Genomic DNA, 12,641 nt, shown 5'->3' with positions numbered 1-12,641 from the left:
TAAAGTTAATTAGTTGAACTGTAACCAATTGGTTGACTAGATTGTAGCCACTTACATTGTTTTCCAATTCTCATCTTCGTTTTTGTATAAATTCTGTCTGATCACATTGTTGGCTGGAGTTCTCAGAACCTTCTAGGATTCTGGATTCTTTAAAAAAATTTTTATTTCTTTGAGGCAGCATTGAGGTATAGCAGGTTAAGCCTCTGCCTGCACCATTGGCATCCCATATGGGTGCCTCTTTGAGTCCTGGCTACTCTACTTCCAAGCCAGCTCCCTGCTAATGGCCTGAGAAAAGCACTGGGAGATGGTCCAAGTGCTTGGGTCCCTGAACCCACATAGGAAACCCAGAAGAAGCTCCTGGCTTTTGGCTTCTGGCTTCAGCCTAGCCTGAAGACGGAAGATCTCTGTCTCTCCTCCTCTCTCTGTAACTCTGCCTTTCAAATAAATAGAAAATAAATCCTAAATAAAAATTTAAAATATTTATTTATTTTCATTTTATTTGAAAGTCAGAGAGAAAGATGGGGCAAGAGAGCTATATCTTCATCCACTGGTTAACTCCCCAAATGCCCAAAACAGCCAAGGCTGGGTCAGGCTGCAGCAATGAACTTGGAACTCAGTCTGGTTCTCCCACATTGGGTGTCAGCGACCCAAGCATTTGAGCCATTAGCTGCTCTCTCCTACATTAGTAGGGAGCTGGATGGGACGTGGAGCAGCCAGGACTTGAACCAGCTACTCTGACGTAGTAATGTGGGTGTCCCAAGTAGTGACTTAACCACTGGGCTACATGCTTGTCCTAGATTCTTGAATCGTGTTTTGTTTCACTTTATTTTGTTCTTTGCTCCAATAAACTCTATTAGATTTAATTGATCTAAGGAATTTTCCTTTTAGGATACCAAATCTAAAACAAACCTCTTGCCATTAGGCAACATGTTACTCTATTATCCTAAGAAAGTAATAATAATAATAAAAAAAACCTCTTGGCTTAATCTACTTAACAGGCACTTTCTACGTTTTCACCATCTGGTAGCCTCTTTTGCTAATTATCTACTAAAAATGTCTTTGTTGTTATTCTTTTTAAAGGGAACACTTTTATACATCTAAAACATGATTGAAGCAATTACAATTCAGAGAAATCATCAGAAAAATAAGTACTCAGGTCAAACAGTCATATTTTAAGAGATCCTGTTAGATAGGAAATTAGAAGTTAGCCTATGTGTGTGTGAGAGCCCTAAGGAAACAAAGCAGAGAGAAAGGCCTGGGAGCACACCTTGAAGCAGCCCAGTATTTTTCAGTGCGGAGTCCTGTCTGTCCCCTGATAACTTCACAGGTGGACCCAGCTTTCCCCTCTAGGAAATCTCCCCAGGAAAATCCTCCCTGCTCAGTGCTGAGGGGTTACCCTGGCCAATAACTTTGTGTAATAAAACCTTCCCAGCCTTCCCCCTTGGAAGGCACCCTAGGGGAAAACTCTGCCAGGTGCCAGGTGGGCTACTCAGCTTGTAGTAAAACGTTGGGAGGAGTTTTACCCAGTTAACACCCAGCAATCCCTCTTCCAGGAGAAGAGGGAGGGGGAATGGGGAAATGGCAGGAAGACCTGGACTCCATTCCGAGTCTGTCCTCTCGTCCGATGCCTGAGATGCCCGGCTGGCCTATCTGGTGTACTCTGTTCATCTGCTGCCTCGCTTACCACGGCTCTCCGTCTTACGTCTGAGCTCTTTCTTTCGTGAAGACAAGAACTCCTGAGCTGCCCATCTCCAGGAACAATCCCAGTCACAGTAGTGATACTTAAAGACATAGAATAGGTGCCAAGTCGGAATTTAGTGGCTAAACTTATACTTTTGTTGTTGCTTTCATGGCATCTTCTGTATTATAGACTAGCCAGAGGCTTATAAAGAATTTGTAATTTTAGTGATACTTAGGTCTGCAAAAGCCATTTAATTCACATCAGTGCAAGAGCTGTACATTGCAGTTTGCTTCTTACATTGGGTGTACATTTTGTAGGCCTGGAGATCACTCCTGCAAAAGTCGCAGGCACTTTGAAAGACACAAGGGCTGATTTGAGTCCCAGCTGCTCCCTTTCCATATGGATCCCAGCTAATGCACCTGGGAAAGCAGCAGAAGATGGCTCAGGCTCCTGGCTTCAGCCTAGCCCAGAGCTGGCCGTTGCAGCCATCTGGGGACTGAGCCAGCTGATGGAAGATCTCTCTCTCTCTCTAACTCTGCTTTTCAAATTAAATTAGTAAATATTAAAAAAGAAAAAGAATTGTGTAAAATGAAGAGTATCTTCTGTTTCATTCATTGTGTAAATAATTGACTTAAATATAATCTTTTTTTTTTTTTTTTTTTTTTTGGCTCCATTCTGGGTACTTTCTTGTATTGATAGTAGAGTAGCCAGGACTTGAACCAGCACTCATATGGGATGTTAGCATTGCAGGCAACAGCTTTACCCATTACACCACAGATCTGGGCTTCCCAATTTTTATTTATGTTATCACTGTGAGAACATGTACTTTATTTTAAATGTTGAACTTCTAAATTAAGTAAACAGTAAGATTCACAATTATGTCAGATATTTCATCCTAAACAGACTAAATTTTGAAAAGCTTTACTTTTATCCTGTGAATTAGACTGAAAAAAATCAAACCCTTATTGGGTTTAGTAGATGAGGCTCTGATGACACTGATGTAAAATTAGCAACAATGAGCTGTCTCAAATCCTCCTGTTGTCAGTATCAACACATTATGGCTTTACTTTACTTTTTGTACATGAACACAAAACTTGAAATAAAAAATTGGCAAAGTCAGTTGAGAAGACTGGATCGAAATGTTATGTAAGCACCTTCTACAGCTGTGATAAATCATAAACTATGGAACAGGCTTCTCCAAATAGCTATGGATGTTTTATGTAGACGATAATACTTCTTCAGCAGATTTTTGTTTGAGGGTTTTCACTTGGTGCTTGATATCAAGATATCTTGATATCTTGCCACAGGGGAGGTGACAAATGATGACATTTTGTTAGTTTCGCATTCATCATCAACTTACTTGAGAATCAGAAGTGCAGTATTTGGGGCTGACATTGTGGTGCAGCAGTTTAATCCAGTGGATGGAAGATTCTCTCTCTCTCTGTCTCTCCCTCTCTCTGGAACTCTGCCTTTCAAATATATAAATAAATCTTTAACAATAAAAAGAAATTCAGTACTTAATATCTTACTAAGTGTACATTTCCATTTTCTGTAAATTTATTTATTTATTTTTGACAGGCAGAGTGGACAGTGAGAGAGAGAAAGACAGAGAGAACGGTCTTCCTTTTTGCCATTGGTTCACCCTCCAATGGCTGCCGCGGCCGGCGCATCGCACTGATCAGGAGCCAGGTGCTTCTCCTGGTCTCCCATGCGGATGACTTGGGCCATCCTCCACTGCACTCCCTGGCCACAGCAGAGAGCTGGCCTGGAAGAGGGGCAACCGGGATAGAATCCGGCGCCCCGACTAGGACTAGAACCCGGGGTGCCGGCGCCACAGGTGGAGGATTAGCCTATTGAGCCACGGTGCCTGCCTGTAAATTTATTTGAAAGGCAGAGTTACAGGAAGAGAGAGGGAGAGAGATCTTCCTTTTCTTTTTTAAAAATATGTATTTATTTATTTGAAAGTCAGGTATGGAAAGAGAGAGAGAGAGAGAGAGAAAACGAGCGAGCGCAAACAAGTGAGCTTCCATCTGCTGGTTCACTCCTCAAATAGCAGTAATGGCCAGGACTGGGAAAGGCTGAAGCCAGGAGTCAGGAGCTCCAGGAGCTTCTTCCGGGTCTTCCATGTGAGTGCAGGGGCCCAAGCACTTGGGACTTGAGCCTGCATCCGTATGGGATGCCGATGTCGCAGGTGGCAGCTTTACTCACTATGCCACAATGCTGTACATGTGCATTTTTGAGCTCATTGCTGTTGAGAGGATTTCTTGCAAAATAAAAAAGCATCACCTAACAATCCGATGCACGTCACAAAAGAGCTAGCTTATTCTGGGAAAGGGGTCAGACTGGCACCTCTGTGTTCTAAGGTAGCACTCTCAGTGGCTTTCCCCCACCAATATGTCAAACATCCCAACTCACAATTTGTCATATTTCCTGCTGACCCCACCAGCTGTGCCTTGGAGCTTCTTGAATGTGCAGGCCTGAACCTGGGCCATGACACACCTGGTTGGTGAATGCTTAGGTCACAGGGCAGCAGCTGTTGGGAGTTCTCTCGCCAATAACAAAGGTACCATGGCACACAGAGCTGTCCTTGAGAAGGAGGTGTGTTGGTTCCCTGCGTGTGGAGAGGCCTGGGGAGAGTCTTCCAGATTTGCTGTGTGCTAAAGCAATGCCTGTGTTCACTGCTCATGTGAATTATGCAGTACAAGACAGGCCATGGTGGAAGCTGACAAAGACTACTGCAAGTTCAAAGTGTGGGGTGGGTGTTTGGCTCAGCCGTTCAGATGCTGTTTGGGACACCGACACCCCACATCAGAGGGCTACCTCTTGCCAATTCCAGTTTCCTGCTGATGGATGATGTGCACTCTGGGAGGCAGCAGGTGGTGACTCAGATATTTCAGACCCTGCTCCCATGTGAGAGACCTGGACTGAGGTCCCAGTTCCAGGCTTTGGCCTGGTTGTGTTGGGCATTTGGGGAATAAACCAGAGGATGGAAGATCGCTCTGTGCATTGGTCGCCTGCATCTCTATCTCCTTGCCTTTTAAATAGATAAATAAATAAAATTTAAAAATTAATAAATATTTAACAAATTAAAAATAGAACTGCTGTGCTCTGGCTCAGGCACACACTCAATGTTTTTTCTTTCTTTCTTTCTTTTTTTTTTTTTTTTGGACAGGCAGAGTGGACAGTGAGAGAGAGAGAGACAGAGAGAAAGGTCTTCCTTTGCTGTTGGTTCACCCTCCAATGGCTGCTGCGGCTGGTGTGTTGCGGCCGGCGCACTGCGCTGATCCGAAGCCAGGAGCCAGGTGCTTCTCCTGGTCTCCCATGGGGTGCAGGGCCCAAGCACTTGGGCCATCCTCCACTGCACTCCCTGGCCACAGCAGAGAGCTGGCCTGGAAGAGGGGCAACCGGGACAGAATCCGGTGCCCCGACCGGGACTAGAACCTGGTGTACCGGCACCGCAAGGCAGAGGATTAGCCTATTGAGCCGCGGCGCCGGCCACTCCATGGTTCTTAAGGTGGGGTTCTGGCCAGGCCTCCCAGGATGTCAGTGGCCTTTGTACCTGCTGAGGGGCAAGAGGCAATGCAGCATCTCTTGGGAGAGAGTGTCCAGCTCATCCACTTTGTCTTGGAGGATCAGAACAAGGGCCAGGCGAAAGAGTATGTCTAGTAGCAGCATATGTTATATAGCAATCTCACTTATCTAGCTACCATAGCACACGCCAGCCAAGCCACTACTTCAAAAGCAGCAGAATGATCTTCCACTTGGCCGTTGTGAAGAGAAATTATAATTAAAAGAGAGTATAGGGGCTGGCACTGTGGAGTAGGGGTAAAGCCACTCTCTGCAGTGCTGGCATCCCCTATGGGTGCCGGTTCTAGTCCCAGCTGCCCCACTTCCAATCCAGCCCTCTGCTATGGCCTGGGAAAGCAGTAGAATTTGGCCCAAGTCCTTGGGCCCCTGCACCCCTGTGGGGACCTGGAAGAAGCTCCTGGCTCCTGGTTTGGGTTTGGCACAGCTCTGGAAGTTGCGGCCATTAGGGGAGTGAACTAGCGGATGTAAAACCTCTCTCTCTCTCTCTCTGCCTCTCTGTAACTTTGAAAGGCAGAGTTATACAGAGAGGAGGAGAGGCAGAGAGAGATAGAGAAGACTTCCATCCGCTGGTGCACTCCCCAGTTGGCCACAATAGCCAGAACTGGACCGATCTCAAGCCAGGAGCCAGGAGCCTCTTCTGAGTCTCCCATGTGGGTGCAGGGGCCCAAGGACTTGTCTCATTTTCTACTGCTTTCCCAGGCTATAGCAGAGAGCTGGATTGGAAATGGAGCAGCTGGGACTTGAACTGGTGCCTATATGGGATGCCGGCACTGCAGGTGGCAGCTTTACCTGCTATGCCACAGAGCCAGAACCAATAAATAAATCTTTAAAAAATTAAATTATAAAGTAATATAATAAATAACATAATAAAATACAATTCATTTCCTACACAGTGGAGACAGGATCTTCACCAATTCAACTGTTCAAAATGTGAATTTGAAAAATGTGAAGAAAGCTACTAACTTAACTGAGCTCTCAGTGTATTTATTTTAATAAAAAAGCCGATCCTTCAACAGATTGGCCCAGTTGTCCTGTTTTCTGTAATGAGAGTGTTTGGACAACAAAGACAGTGGGCATCCTGAAGCTGACATTTTTGTTTCAGTCTGAGAAGTTTCAGCTAAATGTTGGGTGATCTGCAGAAACTGGTAGACTCCTAACTTTGATCTTGCCAAATGGACCTGTGATTGTGTGCCGCCTCCTACTGGTCCAACTGCTTTTTGGGTTGCTCTGAGATAAAACTTGCTTTCCAAAGAAAAGAAAAAAAGAACTGTCTTGATCCAACAATGCCACTACTGGGGCTATATATCCAATGGAAATAATGTCAGTCTGTCAAAGAGACAATTGTGCTCCTATTGCAGTGCTATTCACAGCGGCCAAGAAATGGAAGCCACCCAAGAGTTCATCAACTGATAAAAATGGCTATAGACAATTAAGCACACACACACACACACACGGACTGGAATATTATTCAGCCATGCAAAGGATGAAATCTTGTCAGTTGCAACACTGTGGATGGAACTGGAGGTCGTTATGGCAAGTGAAATAAACAGGCACAAAAGGCAAGTACCAAGTGATTTCACTCAGATGTAGACTGAAAAATTGACCTCAAAAATGTTGAGAGTGGGAATTGTGGTTACAAAGGCTGGGGAGAGTTGTGGGGTAGGGAAAGGTTGATTAATGAGTACCGAGTTATAGCTAGATAGGGATAAGAATTTCTGGAGCTCTATTGCACAAGAAGATGACTATAGATGATGATGCATTGCATATATATACATATATAAATATAAGATTTATTTTATTTATTTGAAAGGCAGAATTACAGAGAGAGAGAGAGAGAGCAAGAGAAAGAGAGAGATCTTCCATCCACTGGTTCAGTCCCCAAATGGCCTCAATGGGCAGGGCTGGGCCAGGCTGAAGCCAGGAACCAGGAGCCAGGATCTTCTTTTGGGTCTCCCACATGGGTGCAAGGGCCCAAGCCCTTGCACCATCCTCTGCTGCTTTCCCAGGTGCATTAGCAGAGAACTGGATCAAAAGTGGAGCAGCTGGGTCTTGAACCAACGCCCATATGGGATGCCAGCACTTCAGGCCAGGGCATTAGCCCACTGTGCCACAGCACCGGCCCCTCAAATCCTTTCTTTCTTTTCAAAAAATATATACAAAAAAAAAACCATTTATATGTATACACACACACAGGGCACACACACACACACACTCAGGGGCCATTGCTGTGGCGTAGCGGGTATAAGCCATGTCTACTATGGCCTGGGAAAGCAGTAGAAGATGGCCCAAGTCGTTGGGCCCCTGTACCCACGTGGGAGACCCAGAAGTAGCTCCTGGCTCCTGGCTTGGGATCGGCACAGCTCTGGCCGTTGTGGCCAACTGGGAAGTGAGAGTGAGAGTGTAACTCTGACTTTCAAAGTAAATAAACAAATCTTTAAAAAAAGAGAAAGTATTTGAATGTCTTACCATTAAAAAATTATAAGTTTTAGGCAATAGATATATTTATGCAGATTGGGACATTATATAATATATACAAGTACTGAAACATCATGTGGTACCCCATCAATAAATGTATCAATTTAAAATAAAAACAGTAGAGGGCGATGAAGCCAATTCTAGCTTATTTTAATGCGAAAATTAATGTTAATCATCCATTACATTAAAAAATCTAGGAAAATGTTAAACCAGATGGGGTGGCAGGGCAATAGGTTAAACCAGGACTGTACAGAGCAAGAATATGGCACATTTCCTTTTTTTGTTTTGGCACATTTTCTTTTTTTTTTTTTTTTAAAGATTTATTTATTTATTTGAAAGGCAGAGTTACAGAGAGAGAGAGAGAGAAGTCTTCCATCCATTGGTTCACTCCCCAAATGGCTGCAATGGCTGGAGCTGAGTCGATCCAAAGCCAAGAACCTGGAGCTTCTTCCGGGTCTCCCACGCAGGTGTAGGGGCCCAAGGACTTGGGCCATCTTCTACTGCTGTCTCAGGCCACAGCAGAGAGCTAGATAAAAAATGAGGCAGCCAGGACTCAAACTGGCGCCCTATGGGATGCTGGCACTGCAGGCCGCAGCTTTACCTGCTACGCCACAGCGCGTGCCCCTTGGCATATTTTCTTAAAAGAAGATTTTACTTGGGAACGCTAGAGGGCGCTTTAGACTATAATAAAAATCCTTTGCTTTATAGGAGCACATGCTCTGTCAGATTAATATAAACTTCAATAATGATAGTTTATAAAAAGTTAGGTAAATCCACATCAAGTTGTTTTGATATTTCTATGATATGTACAAATTCAATACAAATGTTTTGATGCCTCCTGCCCCCCATGCTGGTGTGGAGGTTATAATCCTATTTTTGCTTTAGTTATTATTTTTATTTTTAGAAAAAGATTAATCCATTTATTTGAAAGGCAGAGTGACACACAGAGGGAATAACTCTCTCTCTCTCTCTCTCTCTCTCTCTCTCTCTCACACACACACACACACACACACACAGGTATTTTCCATCCCCTGGTATACTCCCTAAATGGCCACAACAGCTGAGACTGGGTCAGGCTGAAGCCAGGATCCAGGAAGTCCTTCTGGTTTTCCCACATGAGCAGCAGGGGCCTATGTACTAGCGCCATCATCTTCTACTTCCCAGGGCCATTAGCAGGGAGCTGGATGGGAAGTGGAGTAGTAGGGACTCCAGCTGGCGCTCATATGTGATGCCGGCACCCTAATCAGCAGCTGATGCCTGACTCATGGTAGGCTTCTTATTTTAAAAAAATTTTAATAAGCATCTGGAAGTGGGAGACAGGGTTGCAATCTCACTAATTGAGGTTTTGTTGTGTGTGTGCTTAATGCAGAGATTTTAAAAAACTGCAGCATTATTCTTGTTTACAGATGAGCTCAATGATATTGTTGCAGGTACATGTAGCACCTGTTTTTCTTGTTGGGCGCGTTGATAAGTAAGGGCTGGTACATCAGTTTCCAGGGCAGCAGTAGATCCTGTGGGGAACAGTGGTGCTCGACCTGGCTGGGTGCATGCCTCGGTGACGTGGGCGGATCTTACCATCTTGCTGGGGCTTTTCCTAGTAAGGGGGTAGGGCTGAGCCGAGTGATTCCTAAGGACGCTTAGGTGGTTTCCGTGGCTTGGCCATTGTGAATTGTGTGGGGCAGTCAACATGGGAGTGCAGGCGACTCTTCCACAGACTGCTTGTATTGCCTTTGGCTATCTCCCCAGTAGTGGGATTTCACGTTTGGAATTCTCTGATGTGTACACTTTGATTAGTCTTTATTTATATTTGCCTGTGGGTATCATAAGAGCTAGAAATCCTCTCAACTCACATCGTGACGTCTGTGACACTGTGAATATTTGATTCTGGGAAAGTGGGCATGGAGGTGGTTTCCTTCTGGGGGCCCTGGTCAAGTTCTCCATAATGGCTCGTTTTACATTGGAAACATCTCCCTCTCTGCTGCCACACAATGTTAAACAGACCAACTGCCCCACCTCCTTCCCCTGGAGGAAAAATGATGGCCAAGTGTTTGTATTCCGTAGACTTTCTTGATCAGATTCAGACCAGATAAATACTGAGAGGCCAAAATTATTTGTGGTTTCTCAAGTAAGTCTCAATAGTCCATCCAGCCTGCTACCAAAACACGTGAGACAGATGTTTGCCGGATATTATCCTCACCAGCCATGGTATTAATTAAGGTCAGACTTTAGTGGTCTGGTGTTTGATTGGATACTGTTGTTACTCTTCTTCTTGTTGTTGTTCCTGAAGAATGCTCTGGCATTAAAACATTTTTGTTTGTTTACCTTGAAAGGCACAGAGACAGAGAGCTTCCATCTGCCGGTTTACTCCCCAGGTGCCTGCGACAGACTGGGCTGGGCCAGGCTGAAGCTAGGAGCCCAGAACTCAGTCTCAGTCTTCCCTGTGGGTGGCAGGGACCCAAGTACTTGAACTAGCACCTGCTGCCTCCCGAGGTACACAGTAGGAGGAAGCTGGATCAGAAGTGGGAGCAGGAATGGAATGCAGGCACTCCTGCATGGTGTGCAGGCATCCCAAGTGGCATTTCACCACTGCACCGGATGTCTGCCCCACCCTAAACCTTTTAAATTAATTAATTAATTTGAGAGGCAGAGAGATTAAGAAAGAGAGGGCGAGTGAGTTCCCATCCACTGGTTCATTTCCCCACAACAACCAGGGCTGGGCCAGGCTGAAGTTAAGAGCCAGAAACCCAATCCAGGTCTCCCAGGTGAATGGCAGGGACCCACTACTTCAGCCATCACCACCGCCTCCCAGGGTGGGTCTGCTTTAGCAGAAAGCAGGGATTCAGAGCCAGAGGTGGGATCAAACCCAGGTACTGTAATGTGGCCTGCCAGCTTGTTATCTGGTGTCTTAACTGCTGGGCCAGTTGCCCGTCCTGCTTCCCAAGCCTTTTAAGTGTAGCACATTAATTTTTGTCACAGCCTATGAGATAGGCACTCTTATGGTCTCCAGGGTGGATGAGGAGAGACTGTTGAGGTTGTATTTCTGGAGCAAGAAGTTTGTCTTCAGAGCTCTGCCCCTAAGCTTTACGCTGTGCAACACAGTTGTATGGCTTAGCAATTCCTGAATAATATATATATCCACGAGTGAGTAAATGTTGTTACATAGCAGCTAGGCATATGGTAAGCAGGAGAGAAGGGGCCAGCTATGTGGCATCATGGGTTAAGCTGCCTCCTGCAGTGCAGGCATCCCATATGGGTACCAGTTTGAGTCCTGATCCAGCTCCCTGCTAATGCACTTGGGAAAGCAGTGGAAGATGGTTCAAGTACTTGGGCCCCCTGTATCCACATGGGAGACCTAGAAGAAGTTCCTGGCTCCTGGCTTCTGCCTGGCCCAGCTCTGGCTGTTATGGCTATTTGGGGAGTGAACCAGCAGATGGAAGATCTCTCTCTGTCTCTCCATCTCTGTAACTGTGTCTATGTCTTTCAAATAAAATAAAATAAATCTTAAAAAAAAAGGAAGAGAGAAAAGTTTCCATGGTGTTTTTTCCTAGTGGCTGGTTCAGTTACTCCACAAAAGGTGTTAGGTTCCCAGGGACCCATGGAGCCCACTCAGGCTTGGTAATATAAGTACCTGGGTTACATTTAGGCTTGCCTGAAAATAGTGAATAGGGATTCAAGGCCACCCAGTCATCCAACTCTTGGCAGTTTGGCCCTGGGGTTGGAACAGAAAAGCATGGGGAACAAGAATGAGGAATGGGGTCCAATTTTCTAGCAAATAGGAAAAATGCAAGGAGGGGAAATAGCTATAGCTCCCTGGCAGCCCCATCCACTAGCCAAGTCAGGAGCAACGGAGCTTCTCCTGTGTCCCTCTAGAGCTGCTCTGGGAGCCAGGCTCCCCCGGAGTGGCAAGATGTGTCTCCCTGAGTGGACCCAAAGAGGATGGACAGATGCTGAAGTCCCAGGACCACAACTGGTTTCAGTGGGGAATGGGTGAGCTGTGGGCTGGGGACTGTGGTACAGCAGGTTAAGTTGCTGCTGGGAAAACCCACATCCCCTCTCAGAGCACCAGTTTGAACCTGGCTGCTCCACTTCAGATCCCACTTCCTGCTAATGCACCTGGGAGGCAGCAGATGATGGCCCAAGTACTTTGGTCCCTGCCACCCATGTGGGAGACCTGAGTGAAGTTCTAAGTTCCTGGCCTTGACCTGCCCCAGCCCTGGCTATTATGGGCATTTGAAGAGTGAACCAGAGAATGGAAGCTTGCTTTCTCACTCTCTCTTACTCTACATTTCAAGTAAAAGAAATCATAAGCATTTAAAAAGTTCCCTTTGTTGTATTTTTTTATTGTGGTAAAATTTACGTAATGTAAAATTGGCCATTTCCACCATTTTGAAGTGTATCATTTAGTGGCATTAAGGAAAGTTACAATTTTTTTTTTGCAGCTCCACCACCATTTGTTTCCCAGACTTTTTTCATCATTTCAAATAGAAACCCTCCTTTTCCTACTCCCCACAGCAAGCCATAACTGAAACCACCTTTCCACGCCTGTGTCTGAGTCTGATGGCTCCAGGGCCCTCCTAGAAGTGGGAGGGATCAGACAGTATTTGTCCTTTAGTGACTGGCCTATCCCATTTAGCATAACATCTTCAAGATTCATCCTCAAGTCAGCCTGTGTGTCTGAACTTCGTGCCTTCTCGGACTGCAGAAGCCGCCTGGCCTTGCACTTCTTTGGTGGCCATAAGAGAATGTGGAGTAGGAAAGAGCGCCTTTCTCTTGCCTCTCAAGAAATCCTATGTTGTCCCCCAGTGCTAGCAAGTGGTGTGACTGATCAGGCAACAGAAAAACAACCCTTCATACCCCCCAAACCTGATCCCCAGGCACTTTTCCACACTGCCTGGAA

This window comes from Lepus europaeus, chromosome 3 (genome assembly GCF_033115175.1).
Source record: "Lepus europaeus isolate LE1 chromosome 3, mLepTim1.pri, whole genome shotgun sequence".
NCBI lineage: Eukaryota > Metazoa > Chordata > Mammalia > Lagomorpha > Leporidae > Lepus > Lepus europaeus.
This window is presented reverse-complemented; position numbering follows the sequence as displayed.